This window comes from Pseudophryne corroboree, chromosome 7 (assembly GCF_028390025.1).
Source record: "Pseudophryne corroboree isolate aPseCor3 chromosome 7, aPseCor3.hap2, whole genome shotgun sequence".
NCBI classification, from domain to species: Eukaryota; Metazoa; Chordata; class Amphibia; order Anura; family Myobatrachidae; genus Pseudophryne; species Pseudophryne corroboree.
The window spans coordinates 127,753,128-127,772,806 of NC_086450.1; the positions used below are offsets into that span (position 1 = coordinate 127,753,128).

At 42.0% G+C, this 19,679-nt stretch overlaps 1 protein-coding gene and 2 pseudogenes across 2 annotated transcripts in view; 2 read left to right on the forward strand and 1 right to left on the reverse strand.

Annotated features, from left to right (window-relative positions):
- The window catches only part of KCNH7 (potassium voltage-gated channel subfamily H member 7), a 930,127-nt gene that overhangs the window by 595,580 nt on the left and 314,868 nt on the right, over positions 1–19,679 (forward strand). The window lies entirely within an intron of this gene.
- LOC134947020 (5S ribosomal RNA) lies at positions 2,760–2,879 on the reverse strand (annotated as a pseudogene).
- LOC134947022 (5S ribosomal RNA) lies at positions 4,587–4,706 on the forward strand (annotated as a pseudogene).

The following is a 19,679-nucleotide window of genomic DNA, read 5'->3' on the forward strand; positions in this document are numbered from 1 at the left end:
ACTTAATAGCATATTCAGAGCTGCATGGCTTTGCACAACTTCTTAAATAACTGTAGAAATTCTAATAAATATTCATTAAAGTATTTGTGATATCAAGGCGCAATTTAAGATGCTGTTCTTCCTTGCTGGCAAAAAAATTTACATTATTAATATATTCATAATCTAATTGGCTTGCATGCTAACATTTAGATATTATGGCTTTACATCTGAATGTGGATTAAAAGATAAAGATTGTGTGGGCTTGCGTTTAGCAAATAGGAACTTTGCAACATTGAAACTATCGCAGGTTCAGTGAATTTAATAAATACATTTTAAGATTTATTCTTCTATTACGAAAATGTAAATGGTTGAAAGAGACTTAAAATAAATAATCTCACAATTAGTAAAGTTTAAGAACCAATAAATCCATTTTTCAGATAAGGGCCATAAAGAAAAAATACATTTTTATGTGCTATCCTAACATTCCACTTCTGGGGGAGATGAATCAAACCTACTAGCGAGGATAAGTGGAGAAATTGCATGTAGCAACCAGTTAGTTTATAGCTACCATTTATGTAGTACATTTTATAAAATGATAGCTGGAATCTGATTGGTTACTAAGGGCACATTCACCACCTGTCCTCTTTAGATGATCTCAGGTCCTCTTTAGATGGTCTTAGGTCTGTTAGAATGTAAAGTATTATCTCCCTGTGCATTACAGAGCACTTACTGGAGTATTCAATTGCTGGCAAAGGGTGCGATCTGCCATTTAAATGGCGGCAACAGTGCCCTGTCATGCACCCTTCACCCAGCTGGCTGACTACCCAATGCTGTAGCGAACATTTTTGTGCCAGATCTCATTGCTATAAAGTGTGGCGTGTGAGGCACTGTTTCGGCCGTGCGAGACAATCGCTGGCAGTTGAATTCCCTCCATAAGCTCTTCCCGCATCTCTAGGACAGTTTCCTGATGATGTCTAATATAAGTGAGTTATTTGAGTTGCTGTGTGTTAGCAGTAGCTAATTCAGGATATTGTTCAGGGTGAGTTAACAATATTTTATTATTTATTAAAGAACAACATTTATTATTATTATTATTATTATTATCCTTTATTTGTTTAGCGCCCAAGGGATCCGCAGCAACCGATTACAGATTACATAAAGGAATAAGCAAAACGAGAAAACAGTGACTTACAGATGTGTCCTCTTACATCTTTGCTCTGGGGGTAATTCCAAGTTGATCGCAGCAGGAATTTTGGTAGCAATTGGACAAAACCATGTGCACTGCAGGGGAGACAGATTTAACATGTGCAGAGAGAGTTAGATTTGGGTGGGGTGTGTTCAATCTGCAATCTAATTTGCAGTGTAAAAATAAAGCAGCCAGTATTTACCCTGCACAGAAACAAAATAACCCACCCAAATCTAACTCTCTCTGCACATGTTATATCTGCCTCCCCTGCAGTGCACATGGTTTTGCCCAACTGCTAAAAAAATTCCTTCTGCGATCAACTTGGAATTACCCCCTCTGTGCGCTACAAGTCGCATTACAAATAACGCGTGAGTGCCGTGTGACATGGTAGCGCCAAGTGTCTTTTCTTTTTTCCTCGAAAATGCAGCATAGACGCAGAACAATGTAGAAGGACGAACACGCAGCTTCTGCTGATTAAAATGATATGCAGCATGCCTATATTCTGTGTGTGACTGCGACTGTATTTACATTTAAAATGCCGTGCTCCAGTGTTTTCATGGAAACCACTGTAATGTGGCATTTCGGATGCAGCTAGAACCGCAATTACACACAGAACATAGGCATGCTGCATATCATTTTAACCAGCAGAAGCTTGTGCATCCTATTAAATTACTTTGCGTCTAAGATGTATTTTGCGGAAAAAATGCAAAAAAGACGCTGGGCTATACAGAGTCCCACCATGGCTTGGCGTGACTTCAAGGGCTGTTTAGCCTAACTACAGCAAGGATGTAAGAGAACACGTCTGTACAGTTCAACACAATATAGGACAAGTATAGGGTATATAAACATAGCTGCATAAGCAGGCGACACTAAAATTAGTATCAGGCTGGCAGAATACCGAGGGATTTTGTGCCGTCCAAGGGAGTATTGAGTAGAAGATGGTTTTAAGAGAAGGAAAGGCACATGAGGGAAGATAATCTGCTTCTTACATTGTAGCAACACAGATCTCTGTCAGTTTCTGGTATTACTGTTTTGTTTTTGTTTTTTTAACTAGACTATTAATTTAACAATTCCATCTAAAGACATGCTGTTATATTAAATTACAATACAGTACTTGCAATAAACAAATAACTGATAGTATTCTAATATTGAGAAAAAGTACCAAATAAGAGAAATGGAAAAAGAAGTAGACTCTTGTTTGGGAGCACTCTAACTCAGAGGAACTAGGTTGTATACATGTTTTAAACTGGTAAAATCATGATTTTAATAGATTCTTGTTAAAAATATATAGAATTATCGGAGTTCAAAGCTTATTCTATGTGATTCAAGACTATTGTGCAAAAAATATCTATATCAATTTAGTAAATAATTAGCGAAAATTGCTATAATATAATGTAAGCCGGAAAAGCTTTAGAATTCACAAAAAAGGGGGGGGGGGAAACACCTACTAGTCTCAATGGTGTCTGTCAAGTGAATATATGACCATCATTCATACTGCAAAAATCCCAAATGGAAAAAGTAGTTGCAGGGAATTAAATCATAGGCCATATGAATCCGAGTACCCATCTGTGACTTAGAATTGGGCAGCAAAATTTATTTGCAGTACCAGGATGTTCCAAGGTGGTCTCCCATCCGAGTACTGGTCCGGCCCTCCACTGCTTAGCTTCCAAGATCGGAAGAGATTGGGCATCTCCAGTGGGGTATGTCCGCAATTTCTTAAGCTAGCCCTTTCATTTGTCACTTTATATTGGAAATGGAATCGTTCATATTTTCAACAAGAAAAATGAAAGAAGGACAGACACACATGTGAACGGCAGGCTCAAAAAGTGCAGATTGGATATGACAATTGTATGGCAAACTAGTATCAAGGCCATAAATATCCAATCAAAGTGAATCCTTCCTTATTTGTATTGTACTATACACCAGTCAATTGTATATAGATAACAAAATCATTCTTGGTTGTGCTGTCTAAATAAGACAGTAATAAGCATAAATGAATCACCAAGAAAGAATAGGGGAATTACTACAAAGAATCCTTTATAGTTAGTGGGTTAGTATCTGTGTTTTTCTCACAACCAAAGATCCACCATTGGTATACAAAATCTCTGAAATAAACAAATATTGTAGTCACTACGTCCTGTGATCAAGCCTACCAGCGAAACGTACGTCAGGACCCTTATGGTCACGTGGTGCGCACACGTGACCTGGAAGCCGGACCATCACAGCCTGTTACCAGGCAACCATACAAGCCGCGGAAGTTAGCGGCTACCCCCACCCGCCGGAGCTCGTCTACGGGCACAAGTGAGGTGGATACTCACACAAACTATCCCCTAGTGTCTGGAACTCGCTAGCGGGGAAATACGGCGGGACGCAGCGATATTCCCCCCATCCGCTGGAGCTCGATTTCGGGCAGGAGCAGCGGGGATCAGCTGCACCTATCCCGCTGTTCACATTCCCACTGCCTGCACGAGAAAACCTGGGATATCAAAGTCTACAGTTTGGTATTGTATGAAATTAACCAAGTGTCTGGTACAATAGCACCTGTCATGTTTTATTTATTTAACAATCTTTATCTAGGGTGATTAGCAAATAAGCTCTCTGCTACATTACTGGTTAGTGGTAATATTATTCTTACATTACCAAGTCTTTTAGGCTTGGATCAATATGTGTTTGATGGTTTTTGCCTTACAAGCTTACACCTGCTGTGTTCTGACCATATACTCTTTTGCAGGGTAATATGCTAAATGCTGTGGTAATTAACCAACTGCATACCCTGCATAGGTACACATATATGGTATACTCATCTAATTATTATTTGCCCTTCTAACATATGCTTTTTCCAAAAACTATGATTGAAGGTGACCATACCAATCAGTGACAAGCATCTAATTGCAGATGTATTCCACGAATGGTGCTTAATTGCATCTGAGCATTTATGCTATATAGCGGTGGACAGGTTTGGTACTTGGATGAGACCACTTTGGAATACCCTGATACTACAATATTTGTTCTCATTTTTGTTTATTTCAGAGATTTTGTATACCAATGGTGGATCTTTGGTTGTGAGAAAAACACAGATACTAACCCACTAACTATAAAGGATTCTTTGTAGTAATTCCCCTATTCTTTCTTGGTGATTCATTTATGCTTATTACTGTCTTATTTAGACAGCACAACCAAGAATGATTTTGTTATCTATATACAATTGACTGGTGTATAGTACAATACAAATAAGGAAGGATTCACTTTGATTGGATATTTATGGCCTTGATACTTGTTTGCCATACAATTGTCATATCCAATCTGCACTTTTTGAGCCTGCCGTTCACATGTGTGTCTGTCCTTCTTTCATTTTTCTTGTTGAAAATATGAACGATTCCATTTCCAATATAAAGTGACAAATGAAAGGGCTAGCTTAAGAAATTGCGGACATACCCCACTGGAGATGCCCAATCTCTTCCGATCTTGGAAGCTAAGCAGTGGAGGGCCGGACCAGTACTCGGATGGGAGACCACCTTGGAACATCCTGGTACTGCAAATAAATTTTGCTGCCCAATTCTAAGTCACAGATGGGTACTCGGATTCATATGGCCTATGATTTAATTCCCTGCAACTACTTTTTCCATTTGGGATTTTTGCAGTATGAATGATGGTCATATATTCACTTGACAGACACCATTGAGACTAGTAGGTGTTTCCCCCCCCCCCCTTTTTTGTGAATTCTAAAGCTTTTCCGGCTTACATTATATTATAGCAATTTTCGCTAATTATTTACTAAATTGATATAGATATTTTTTGCACAATAGTCTTGAATCACATAGAATAAGCTTTGAACTCCGATAATTCTATATATTTTTAACAAGAATCTATTAAAATCATGATTTTACCAGTTTAAAACATGTATACAACCTAGTTCCTCTGAGTTAGAGTGCTCCCTAACAAGAGTCTACTTCTTTTTCCATTTCTCTTATTTGGTACTTTTTCTCAATATATTTCTGACTCATGGGAGCACCACTGAATGGTAACTATATTTAGTGCTCCTTAAAAGACATACTATCTTTCTATATGCACAGTTACCTTAATCTGAAGCAATTCTATAACATAAATTTCAGTTTCTCAGAGGACATTACTCAGATTGCTTTTCGTACAAAAATTGTTGCTAGACCGGTGCGGCTCCCACAAACCCCTTTCTTGAGTATTCTAATATTGTAACATCACTGAGTCTACCCCTGTGTGTACATCTGCTAAAACACACCAATAAAGAGAAAGTCTACATATCATTTGCACAGGTTGGGGCTGAAGTGCTGGCGGTCAAATTTCCAACTGCGGTATCCCAATTTTTAGATTCCAGACAGGGGTAGGGAAACAATTATAACTAATTCTCCCTTACCCCCTAACCGTCCACATTCAACTTTTATTCCCCCAAGCTGTTGGGCAATTCCACGGTCTATGGAGAGGATCTGGAAGGCCTGCCTTCTGTTTCATGTTCTCTTTTTTGCATGGAAGTAGACATAGGAAAATGGTGGGAGGAGGAAATTGAAGTCACTATATCACCCTCAATTGTGAAACTACAGAGTTGGGGCACCCATCTGACATGGCCGATAGTACACCTCCCAACGTCCCAATTTTAGCAGGAGAGTGCTCTTCAAGCACTGTACCACCCACAGGCTGCAGTGTCCTGCAGGTAATGCTGCTCTTGCTTGGCTTCCATTTAGTGCCAGGAGATGCTATGGGAAGCCCAGTGTGACAAGGAACGGTGGGCATAGCAAGCAAGCACAAGACCACGGAATACCATTTATTAATGTTGGCAGATATGCTGGCAGCAGTTAGCTTTTAAAATGTCAGTTATCAGTCTCTTTCTTGCAAGAAAGGCTAACTCGGCTGTGATACTTCAACATTAGTTTGTTCACCTGAAAAGTAAATTTTAATCACTCTTATGCTGGGCATACACAGTCAGATAAACTGCCTGTCAGACCAACATTTTGGGCAAAATATAATAGCCTGCGAGAACCCAGAGGTGCGGGACTTTGTGCAAATATACCCGTAGCAATCATTTAAAGACAAAACCATGTTGATTACTGCTTTAAAAATGGTGTAATTCTCACTCAACGTCCTGCACCTCCGGCCTCTTGTAGAACTTTATCTGACAGCATGACACCCATCAGATATCAATGGTACCAGTGGTGACTTCTAATTACGTCTGTTAGGGGGACTGCCGCTACCCCCGTGCCTGAAGAGGAGATAGCCAGTCCCTGGGTCCCAGCACACCCCTGGCCTCTATGGACTGCACCGGCTGCAGCCCATAGAAGCCGGACTGGGCTGCGAAAAAGGCAGGAAGTGGCTTCATACAGGAAGACAGTTCTCTGCTTATCTCAGCTTGGTCAGGCAGTCCCGGAGGGAGGAAACATCTCCAAATGGGACTGCCTTGAGTGTCTGTGACTGAAAGGTAGGACTTCCAATATGAAGTCACTGCCAGTCACAGTGAAGCCAGTACAGTCATCTGGCTTCACTGACACTGAACTGGGTGGTAGATTTTACCTGTGGGGCTGCAGTCCTGTAGCCCATAGGTAAAATCCGCCACTGATGTGCATAATATCTGGGTTCCTCCCATGGGGAGGAGACATTTCCCTGTTCCCCTGCTGTGAAGGAACATGGTTAATGTCTGTGCATACTGTACACTGACCGATGCAGCTCACTTGCGATTTAAAAAATATTCTGTTGCACGGACATGCTGGTCAATTCATTATGTCCGATCGATCTATATTTTTAGAGTGGTTGCATGCATACACAGTACAATTATCTGGCTCTTGCTCTTCTTTCTCTCACCCTCACTGTTCTGCACTCTGTGTCAGACACTGTGGGGTAAATTTACTAAGATGGGAGTTCTATTTAAGATGGGATGTTGCCCATAGCAACCTATCAGATTCCAGGTATTATCTTCCAAAAGGTGCTAGATAAATGAAAAGTAGAATCTGGTTTCTATGGACAACATCCCATCTTAAATAGAACGCCTTACTAAATTTACCCATGTGTCCACTTCTCCCCTCCATGTGTTTGCATTTTCCCTGCTTGTCATCTTTACCTTTGCTACTGTCTCCTACTGTCGCAGGCACTTTCTCTCTCTGTTTTTCCTGCCAGATACCACTGCTTCTTTTCCGCACATTTCCTTCAGACCAACTGCATCTCACCAACCTCTTTTAAAATCTATCCTCACCTTCCAGCTGGCCTCCCACAGCACTTCTCTCTTCTTGCACATGCAGACACCCTCCAGCTAGTCTCTCACATATGTTATCAGCTGATATTACAGCATTGGCCATAGTTGGCCACGCCCAACCTCTCATACCAAGGCCCGCAAAATGTGTTAGTGGTCTTGTCTTTCAATCAGTTCTTTAAGCTGAATTAATATTTCTGAAAATACTAGGTACCAGTCCGTCAAAATTATGGAATAATATAAAAGTAATGTGTGCGCTGAATGTTGAATTGCTCCGTCAGGGACCGTCTAGTGGCCACCGGTGCACAAAACACTTGAATTCCCCCCATAGATGGGAGGAGCACTGTTAGCCTTTTATTATATAGGATTACCTGTTAGTTCACAGGGAGCTCATACCTCATGAATGAGTCAGGCCTGATAAAAATACGTAAAGTAGAGCCTCAATGATGTCACTGGGTTCAGTCAATCGCTGGTTCAGCCCATACAATGGTAATTTCCCCTGCTTGCAGATGTCAGGCCCACATTAAACTGGTTTGCAGGGTATCATCTTCAGTTTCTTCATTTCCCTATGTCAGACAGGAGGTCGTAAGAAATACACAATACGAAAAGGAAAACGTACAGTATCATTCTAAAGAATAATTCATCTCATAATACTATTGATTACTACAGTATATGACATGCACATGAAAACAACATATTTTCCATGTCTCACAGAGGTAGACATACAATAACTGTCTGTTACAGTTGTTTTTACCAAGAGCTACCCATTGTGTGTTACTATATATAGCAAATCTTACTTTTGGACACAAATTATTAAGGTAATTGTGACAAGCTGGGCAGAGTTATTCCTGTTCTAAGAATGTGGGCTTAGCAGTAATCACTTAGTTTCTAGGAACATGGACACAGTGATGTAAAAATCCTTCTTTCTTCACATACAGTACACCATGTCTTCCGAAGCAATGTATTATAAATGTGCTTTCCCAAAAATAGCCTGTCCCTGTATTTATCATCACTCTAATGAGCTGCTACATTATTACCATTAGCAGAATTCTGTATTTATATTTCACATTTCATTCTATGTTCTTTTTATTCTAAAGGCGTCTCATTTGAAATCTGAAAAATGATAATTGTAAATAAATGATATCCTCTTTATATATTTAATAAAAACAGCAGCTTACAATATTTGCATATGCCTACTAGTTTTTTACTGCCCTATAGTGCTGATTGTACTAAATAGAGATCTGAAAACTTTCTGTGCTTGGATCAGAGAATCATTTTACCTAGTACAATTAAAAAAAGAATAGACGTTTTCCTAATTGAGTATGAGCAATTTTATAACCAGCCAAGTAAGAGGGAAAATTATCAAAGAGAAAAGAGAGAGAAAAGGTGAGGATGAATATTGCTGATTAAAGGAGGCTTCTACTTAAATATCATTTGATAACAATGAAAACTGTATGGTTTTGTTACAACTGCATGGAGCCAATGACTAAGAGGGGGGAATTATTATATATTAGTATAAAATTGGTCCCTGTTTTAAATTAGGTAATTACACATGTTTGATTGATGACCTAATTTAGGCTGAGTTACACGCACGTCAATCCTAAATTACACCGTGCGCACCCCAGCTTCCACTGAGCGTCCCGTGCATGTTTGGTACTGTATGACGTGTTTGGGATAAGAACTGACAGCTGTTCTGCAGCAATGAAAAAGAGGCTTGTCTGTGCAATGAGTCGCCGCCAGTGAACTAATGAAGACTGGAAGATGGTTTTATGGACTGATCAATCGTAATCACACACAGGGTTTTTGTATGTTGTCAAAAAGAGGGCTCCTTAGTGTATGGGGCTTATTTACAAAGTGGCGTTTTATAAACGTTGCCGCCTCCTGGCATGTTAAAGTCCATAGTTTAAAAGCACAATGCTTTTACTAGCAAAACACTCCATGTTTTGTTTTTTAAAATCCATACATTGTCTTTATACATTTTGGATTTAAGGACACTGTGAAGTGGCAGCTTTTACAATCCGCTGCTTAGTAAATAGACCAAGATGACACAAACTCTCATAAATGGAAGAGGAGGTGGGATAATCTGGGCTGTTATACTGGATCCAGAGAGGGCAACTTGCAGAGTATCTAACACCCTTAACCAAAACAGCTTCCACAGTATTTCTCTAGCATCCATAAGGGATATTGGGGACAGATTTAGTACGATGGGGTATAGACGGGTCCAAAGGAGCCAGTGCACTTTAAATTTCATCTTGGTGTGCTGGCTCCTCACCTCTATGCCCCCTCCCACAGACAGTTTAGAAATTTCATTTAAACTTTTACTTATTTCGGTATGCTGTTTGAGCAACAGCATACCTACGCCGTGGGAGTTAGGCGGGGAGACGGTTACAGGCCTCATGAGGTGCAGAGCCGCTTCTCCGCTGCAGGACCACCGTCCTGAGGGGCTGTTTGTTCAGTGGGGCACTGCGCCTTAGCTGTCGCAGCCGCAGCTTCTCGCACACCCCTAACAGAGCCTGAAGGTGATCGTCGTGGTGAGTACAAACCGGGGGCCCCGCTAGGGGGGCCCCCCCGGTTCATTGTGCGGCAAAATGTGGGTGAGATGTACGGGTCTCTCCTTGGGGGACCCGCGGGTGGCCCTGCATGAGACTGGCTGGAGGGGTGTTGTACCAAGCATTTATGTGAGGCTACACAGCCTGTGGAGACATTGCCAGTATAAAACTTATTAGTAGCTCCGGCGCCATAGCGGGGGGCGGAGCTTCATCAGAGCGGGCTCAGCTGCATTTTGGCACCTTCCTCTGCATAAGCAAGCAGCAGCAGCCTCATGCAGCTCCTGAAAATGGTCACAGGATCACTGGTACCGGGTGTAGAGGGGGAGAGCCGCTATTAGTGCACAGTTTACATTCCTCTGGAGAATTCTCTGTACCGCAGTATCACTGTTATATGTTACTACATAAAACGCTGACAGTCTCACTGGGGCTGTACAGTGTTGGGTGTGCTGGTGTCCTCTCTTCGGTGTCTCCTCTCACATGCAATAGGGCAGGCTTGTATTATATTGTCAAAGTCAGAAAAATATCCCTATACACGCTGCCATATTTGCACCTCATGCTGGTCCGCGCTGCGCATGCGTACACTCTCCCGTGAAGGCGCATACCCGCAATAGCGTGCACCCGCGGGCGCACGGTATGCGTATTTACGGTAGAGTTTATGTAGTCGTAGCGTGCGACTCATTCGTTACATATTTTCACAATTAATGTAGTTTGTAGATCATGATCCCTTTGATAGTTTCTGAAAGTTTGGTTAATATAGAATGTCCCTGAGCTGAGGAATCCCTCTTTGTATCGTAGGAAGAGTCTAACAGGAGTCATGCAGTAGTGTTTGGTACCCATCGGAAGAGTATTTAAATAGCAATATTCCGGTGTTGGTTTGGAGCGTATTAATCGCTTGTGCGAATAGTTATGGACATAAGAAGTTTATGTCCATTTCTATTATTTACTCATACTCAGGTATGCGGCGGGAAACCTAGTTCCCCACCCACCTGAGCTGTTTGAAATCGTCACAGCCCACCTGTATGAATCAACCTATGACCTCTTGTTATGATGCAGGGCCGAATTCCGACGTCCAATGGACAATGGGATTGTAGGGACTGTAGGATTGCATTGTGTGTGGGGCATAAATAGGCAGGCCGACCACATCCAGCTCTCACTCTTCAACGGTTCTCATTGCTGAAAATCGGGTGCTGGATGTCCAGGCGCATGCGATCGTTTACCCTTGTGCGTAAGTTTTCTCTCCGTAATCATTGTCTTTCTGTGAGCCAATTTCTCTCATCTCTCTCCGTCTCTCTCTCTCTTTCCCTTCTCTTTCTCTCGTATCTCCCATAGACTAGTATTGTATTGTATTAGATAGTATTATATTTTGGTTAGGAAGTCTCTGTTATATTGTAGTGTATCATTTGTACTGTTATCCCCTTTTACAAGTATATTAGATATAATACAGTTAATAGGCTTTGGACCCTAAACCAGTATCTGTGTATTTCCTATAGTGTTAAGTGTTCACTTGAGCGTCGGTGACGCTCAAGCAGCTTTGTAGTTAGTCAGGTTACACAAGGTTGCACTTACACCCTGTACTCACATTAAGGTATTCTGTGAATTTCATTGGTATAAGGTTTAGACATAAAGGTATAGCGTTGTGAGCGTCTGCGCCGCTGGTGACCTCCTCGTGGTCTCGAGCGTAAGCTACGCCATAGCGAATCATTACTCTAGTCATAGCCAATAACGTGTCCTGTGATCACTGGGCCGTGAGCGAACGTGACGCTTGAGCGTCTCGCCTACGGCTGAGCGATCGTTACGCAACTAGCGTACCATTACGGTACTTCTTAAGTAAACAGCGTACAGTGTTCTTAGACTTCATAAAGGGTTGTTTATACGACAAGGGAATTTAGCATTGTCAATTGGGGGACTCGTCCTGTCCTTCTCATATCTGCACTAGGTAGATCAGCAGACATTATCCCCCAGCAAAGGGTGGGAGGTTGTCTCGCTGTGCTGACGGGATAAGCGTCTGCTTCGCTTAGATAAAGAGTGCTGAAGGAATCCGGGAACCGGAAGTAAGAACAAAACGCTTGTGTCTTTTAAAACTGTTTTATTTCTCTTCTGTCTTGCGTATACACGCACGCATACATTTATCTGCATTTCTTTTTCAAATTTCGTATATCACTATTCCTGTTTGCCAAGTTTTATAGTTGATAGAAAGTGCTAAAAGAGATTTGCTGTTATTTCATAGTAGAGGTAATAGTTAAAGTATAGACCAACACACGGCTTGTCTGGGAGATAAGGCAGTCAGTGTGGTGTGCGGTAGATGATCAGGGATCATCTACATTGATAAAGGTAGAAATTGTGTTACGGTGGATCTTTGTTTTGCGTACACGTGTCCCTAACAAAAGACTTGCGTACGCAATCCAAACGGCAGACGCACGCAGCGTACATTACGCAACGTAGCGTCTGGTTACGCCCACGTAGCTCAAGTCACGAAAAGTTGAATTAGCGCAAAGCGATAATTAGCGCAAAGGCGATAAGTAACGCACAGCGGTAAATAACGCAAATCTATTTTTGAAAAAATCTGAAATTTAGTTTAACAGATCCTGCTCCAAATTGGTAACACTGCTGGGCTGAAAAAAAAATTTCTGCGCAGAAATAGATATAGAAACAAAGTGTACATGTGTTGAGTGAGTGTGTTTTTATCACATAAGTTTATATAACTTAGAGGTTGAACCAAAAGGAAAGTCGGGTACTCGTCAAGGGACACACGTGTAAGTGACATATACGGTGGCTAGGGAGGCATCCTTGGTTAAATAATATTTGAGCATTAGAGTATAGCGGACCATAAGGTAACAGACCAGGAGGCCATAAGGTAACAGACCAGGAGGTCATTAACAGACGGTAACAGACCAGGAGGTCATAAGGTAACAGGTAAAATAGACAAAGAGGTCCGCTATAAAGGTACAAGAGGCACAACGCCTGGGGTGTTGGTGCAGAACCCATATAGGCCATAAGCTCTTGCTGAAGGAATCGCGGCCGGAAACATCGATTCCATTGATCTTTCAGTACATGACAAGTAGTGCTTATGTACTGAACGATTGGACCGCACGTAATTGTGTGCAGTAGTTAGTAATCTGACCTAATACCATTAGAGTAAAGTGGTCACAAACGCTGTTTGTACATTCTGACGTGATTTGTGTAATTTTTTATTTTTAAAGGGAAGTTCGCTGGTCACTCAGGAACTATCTAACAACCCCAACTTTACTGGAAAGAGTAAGTGTCCTTCGGGTAACCCTCATATGTTCCAGTAAACAGAAGGTTCACAGGGGCCCTGGGTTGGGTACAGCAGCTCTGGTTACAGTGATTGCAGTACTGGCCAACGTGGGCGAGAAGTAAGTGGGGTACTTGGTAAACCGCCACCGCCGGCCTGCCCAGGACATCTTGGTTTGTTTGTAAGGGTTCGCTGAAAACCTTGATATAAAGATCCAAGGAGGAATAAGCAACACCTGCAGATTATGGGGGCCAGTTGTTCAGGTAGGGGGCGATCAACCTCGGTTCGGGTTGATTCAGGGAACCGGCCAGTCGGGTCGGCAAGGTACATCATGTGTGAAAAATACGGAAGTCACACAGAATCTTTATGTGATGAATGGGAGAGAATGACTGTACAAGACAGGGACAAAGTCCCAAGAATAGGTAGCTTCAGTCCAGAAGTGTTACAAAATTTAAGGAGGAGGATATGTCTCATTGAACCAACAAAGAGACGAAGTAAACATTATGATTATGTGCAGTTAGGGCAACAGGAAGGTGAATTACAAAGAGATTCAATTGACTTTTCTGAATCTTATCTTGAGAGGAGAGACATGGCATCGGGGAGGATTATGGTTGCGGAGAAAAGCACAAGGTTGAACAATAAAAACGCTCTTAGCAACTGTAGTATAGATTATAAGAATAAGTGTAATAACTGTAACAATGATTATTGTAATACTGTTGAATGTACAACTATTAACCTATGCAAGTTGCACCCCATGTCAAACTTCCCTCAGGAATACAAACAAGAAAGTGAGCCCAGAACGATGTCAGCACCTCTTCCAGCAACCATCACAAAAGCCATCCAGGTGGACGCGACCAAATTGGTAAAGGCAATAATCGAACCCCCTAACGGAGGGTCAGGTGAGGTCGTGTCCACAGGTACGTACAATGTTTCATATCACGCACAAACAGATATACCCCAAAATATAAGACCAACACAAGATGATGTAACTGAGCTCGATCTGGCCAGGGTGATCTCAGTCCCCAATGGGAAGACTGACGATCAGGGAATCATTCCCGTCAAGGACAGTGCAATGCGCTGTCTCTGGTCCCGGACCGAATTGAGATCAATTGTGTCTGAATTTCCTGATCCTAGGAAAAATCTAGTCAAATGTCAAAAGTTTATTAAAGAACTAGGAAACGCCACAGAACCCACCAACAAAGAATGGCGGACAGTGCTGAGGGCATGTTTGCCCTCCAGTGTTGACCCTGAAAAATTCATTGCTGATTGTAAATTAAACACGGAGGTACCTTGTATGGAAGAACACAATCAGGAATGTATTAGGCAGATTAACCGACAGTTAGGAATATATTTCCCAGCTGCTGTCAAGTGGAATGACATTCTCTCCATAAGGCAAAACGAAAGGGAAAATGTTTCTAATTATTTCAATCGAGCACTGCAAATAATGGCTAGAAACACTGGGATCGCAGACATCAAGACAAATGCACAACATAAAGGAATAGCGGTTAAGGTATTAATGAATGGTTTAAAAGATGAATTAAAAACAAGGGTACAGACCACCAACCCAAACTGGAGAGATATCTCGGTGACCGCACTAAGAGAGGCCGTCATCAATCATGATCAGAATATCACCAGATACAGAGAGTCACAAAGAGATGAGTTAATGGCAGCAAATATACAGGCCCAAAACACAAGACCACCCCAACAAAAGCCCCACACCCCTGTGAGAAATCCAGATATGGAAGTCTGTTACAATTGTCATAAAAAGGGACACTTTGCAAGAGATTGTAGATCAAGAGAAAGACAACACCATAATCATGAAAACCAAGGAATCAGGGAAGAACAGGGGAAACGGTTGATGATGATGAGCATCCGAGCGTTTGAGGAGGCATCAAATCAGCCAAGACCCCAGTTCACTGACACTCGGAGAAAGCCAAGGATCTGTTACCATTGTAGAAGAGAAGGGCATTATGCCAACAACTGTAATAACCCACATAAAGTTAGACCCCCTAGACCAAGAAATGAGCAAAATTACAATACACACCATTATAATCAGGGATCACATAGGCAGGAAAGGTGATTATTAGGAATGGAGGCAAGCCTGAGGTAACGGTTAATGAAGTGGGAGGTCATTCACTGAAGACACAGGAATGACCAGGTGAAAAGTTGTAAATGTATTTGTGAAAAATGTTTTTTTTTCTCTTTCTCTCTATCCCCATCTCTGACTAGTATTGGTAAGAATTCACACATTGCATATCCACTTGGTCCTTGCAGAAGTCTACCAAACCCCAGCATGACCTCCGCCACAATGTATTTCTGGCCAGATACAGACAGTGGAGTAATGCAGGTGCTGGTGGGAAGGGACTGCTCAAGGAGACCATTAGACACATAGATATGACAGCCTAATAAGTCTGACAATGATTTTCTAATGCTAACAATGTTTTCTTAATGTTGACAATGTTTAAAAATGCTTTGTTTCTCTTTTCTTATTGATGGTTATTGTCGAGTTATGTAATGTATATATGCACATGAATTGTTCTCTATCTCTTTTTTTTTTTTTTGTTATCTCTCTCTTCCCACTCATGTTTCCATGGTTTAAAGATGGTATGTCACCCCTCAGTTGGACCAATGGTAATGCCAGATTTTTGCTCCTTACAGAAAGATCGTCGGTTGGGAATGAACATTGCATCACCAGAATGTTCGTTTGGAAGACTGAGAGACAGCACCTTTGAGAAGACAGCAGAACAAGAAGAACAACAAGACGAGAGAACTTATTATCGTAACAAGTTCTCCCCCCCCCCTCAAACTGTTTTCTTATACCCCCTTTACAAATTTCTTCTTTTCTCCTCCTGTAAGATGGACTTGCCCCAAGAGACTGCAATATGGATTTTCCCGTTAACCAGGATGTTGACCAGAGCAGTCTGTTTCGGTGAGAGTACCAGTGAGGTCGAGAAAGGATCCAGAAAGGTTCTAATGACTGAGACGGAGGTGTAAATTTCCAATAGCAACCCAATCACCAAGCAAAGGCGAGTACCGGGCACGATCTAACAACCATGTTATCTGTAAACATTTTCTTTGAAGGATTGTTAGCTCAAAAAGAAAACTGTATCAGTAGGCTCGGTAACAATAATGCCAATCCAGTTTTAATAACCATAGGGACCGGCATCCATTAAGTGACTATCACACCTTAGTGGGTAGCGTGTTAAATGAGACAAAATTTTTGGGTATGTTCTCAAGTACCTCAAGGGCATAGCAAGTCAGGGCTAGTACCATTTCCTTTAACGTTAGGGGAGGTACTTGAGCTAAGGGGTGGGAGACCGGTGGACCGGAGGTTTGACGTTTCCAGCCCTCCTAGTTTGAAGCTCCACCAATACCATGTGGATAGGTCCCTCTTATGTTTTAATATCTCCAATCCCCGTAAGCTGGGAAATTGGGAAGTGTCATGGAGCAACCTTACCATGACCTTTTCACACAGAGCAGATAGAATGCCTACAGATACAGAGCTTGTACGCCACATAGCCAGTAGAGGAAAATCTTTCCGGTATCGATATACCTTAGGAAATAGGATTACTAGAGTTGGAGAGGTATCACCAGGATACTGTGCACATATCGTACAAACTGATACGTGCATTAAGCAGATGGAAGAATTAGGGTCAGGAGATTTCACCTGGAAGGTTTGTAACATGGTAATGTCCTTCTCCGTCCCATATGTTCTCCCCGATGACGCATATTTCATATGCGGGAGAAAGGCGTACAAGTGGCTTGCCCCAAACTCTGAAGGATTGTGTTATATTGGAAAAGTATTGCCTGAAGTGATGACTGTTACACATGACAAAATGAAGGACATACACCGTGGTGCCCAAGCTCCTTATACTCACACTCATTACGAGCACCGAGTTAAAAGACAACTGTCAGAAAGGTTAGAGCATCCGGCCTCCGATCTTATCCATGAATCCACCGGGATTCAGGTTCTGGTAGCGTTAGATTTCACTCGCACCGCTCGAGGAGTGATGAACTATAGATACATTTCCGCACTCGCCAATTTGTTAGATAATATCACTGAAATGTATGATGACACGTTTAGATACACTGGAAGAGAACTTCAAGCTTACAAAACAGAACTAGTTCAGCATAGGATGGTTCTTAATTATCTTACAGCAGTAACAGGCGGATATTGTGTTACATTGGCAACACAGTACGGCATAAAGTGTTGCACTTATATCACGAATAGCACCGAGGATCCGGTAGAGGTCATAGACCAAAAGATGGATGATATTCTCCAATTGAAGTGGGAATTTCGTCGAAAACACAATCTCACCCTTGCTGCTGTAGGTAATGAGCTGACTGGTTGGGTGTCATGGTTGAACCCGCGAAATTGGTTCTCCGGTTTAGGAGACTGGGCTCAAGGAGTCATAATGGATGTTGGAAAGTTTCTACTATGTATCTTGGGTGTCATTATATCGATTGGATTGATATTTAGATGCGGGCAGGCTTTAATGAGGTGCAAACAAAGTACAAAAGTGATGAGCTTGAGGAGTGAGGAAACCGTAATTAACCTGGATTTGATTTATGACCCAATGATAGAAACCAGAATGTGATGAAAATGCGATTATACGGTCCGTTTCTTTCACCTGTTTTTCTGCTTTTCTCCAAGATACAAAGACCCCCTTGGACGAGGAAGTTGACGAGACGCTATACAGACAACAGACAAGCACCAAAGAAGGATTTTGACCACTTGAGAAATGGACACTTGATGAACTTTGCCATGGATCCCCAGTTTCCCTAGTACTTTTAAACTCACGCTAGCCCAACATTTTTTTGTAAATCCGATGGCTCTGACAAAGCTATTTGCTCATGCCCAAGGAGCAATACAGCGCAAAGAAGACGACTCTCAACAGATACCGAACACAACTTCAACGACAGATGTACATTTCCCTGACATAGAATATCATTGCATTTTCCATAAGTGTTCTTTATCTTCATCTCTACAACCCTCAGGTAAATGACACACATAGACGATAGGGAATACAGGCACAGATATCAGCAACCACATACCTCCCCCATTCATGTATCATCAACTAAAATGTGCATCCCCATTTTGTTACAACTGAAAGCCGAAATGAGCTCGGTAGAGTTTGACAGCCCATCCACAGGCCCTTAGTACGGGATAAGAAGGAATTCAAATGTATACTTCGCAATACCTCGAAGCTTGATATACCACACGTACGGCACGATGATACATGACCCTCCAAACATGGACTCATACACACAGGCTTCTGCTTTCTCACTAGGTCATACCCTCTTCACACCTACTCCTCTCTCCTCCCTCACCCAACCATGGAAATGAATTAACCACTGACATATATTTTTCTCCTTTTGAAATGTTTTCAGGAAGTGGCAGTTATTATTGACTGCCAAAGGGTGGACTGTCAAAGTCAGAAAAATATCCCTATACACGCTGCCATATTTGCACCTCATGCTGGTCCGCGCTGCGCATGCGTACACTCTCCCGTGAAGGCGCATACCTGCAATAGCGTGCACCCGCGGGCGCACGGTATGCGTATTTACGGTAGAGTTTATGTAGTCGTAGCGTGCGACTCATTCGTTACATATTTTCACAATTAATGTAGTTTGTAGATCATGATCCCTTTGATAGTTTCTGAAAGTTTGGTTAATATAGAATGTCCCTGAGCTGAGGAATCCCTCTTTGTATCGTAGGAAGAGTCTAACAGGAGTCATGCAGTAGTGTTTGGTACCCATCGGAAGAGTATTTAAATAGCAATATTCCGGTGTTGGTTTGGAGCGTATTAATCGCTCGTGCGAATAGTTATGGACATAAGAAGTTTATGTCCATTTCTATTATTTACTCATACTCAGGTATGCGGCGGGAAACCTAGTTCCCCACCCACCTGAGCTGTTTGAAATCGTCACAGCCCACCTGTATGAATCAACCTATGACCTCTTGTTATGATGCAGGGCCGAATTCCGACGTCCAATGGACAATGGGATTGTAGGGACTGTAGGATTGCATTGTGTGTGGGGCATAAATAGGCAGGCCGACCACATCCAGCTCTCACTCTTCAACGGTTCTCATTGCTGAAAATCGGGTGCTGGATGTCCAGGCGCATGCGATCGTTTACCCTTGTGCGTAAGTTTTCTCTCCGTAATCATTGTCTTTCTGTGAGCCAATTTCTCTCATCTCTCTCCGTCTCTCTCTCTCTTTCCCTTCTCTTTCTCTCGTATCTCCCATAGACTAGTATTGTATTGTATTAGATAGTATTATATTTTGGTTAGGAAGTCTCTGTTATATTGTAGTGTATCATTTGTACTGTTATCCCCTTTTACAAGTATATTAGATATAATACAGTTAATAGGCTTTGGACCCTAAACCAGTATCTGTGTATTTCCTATAGTGTTAAGTGTTCACTTGAGCGTCGGTGACGCTCAAGCAGCTTTGTAGTTAGTCAGGTTACACAAGGTTGCACTTACACCCTGTACTCA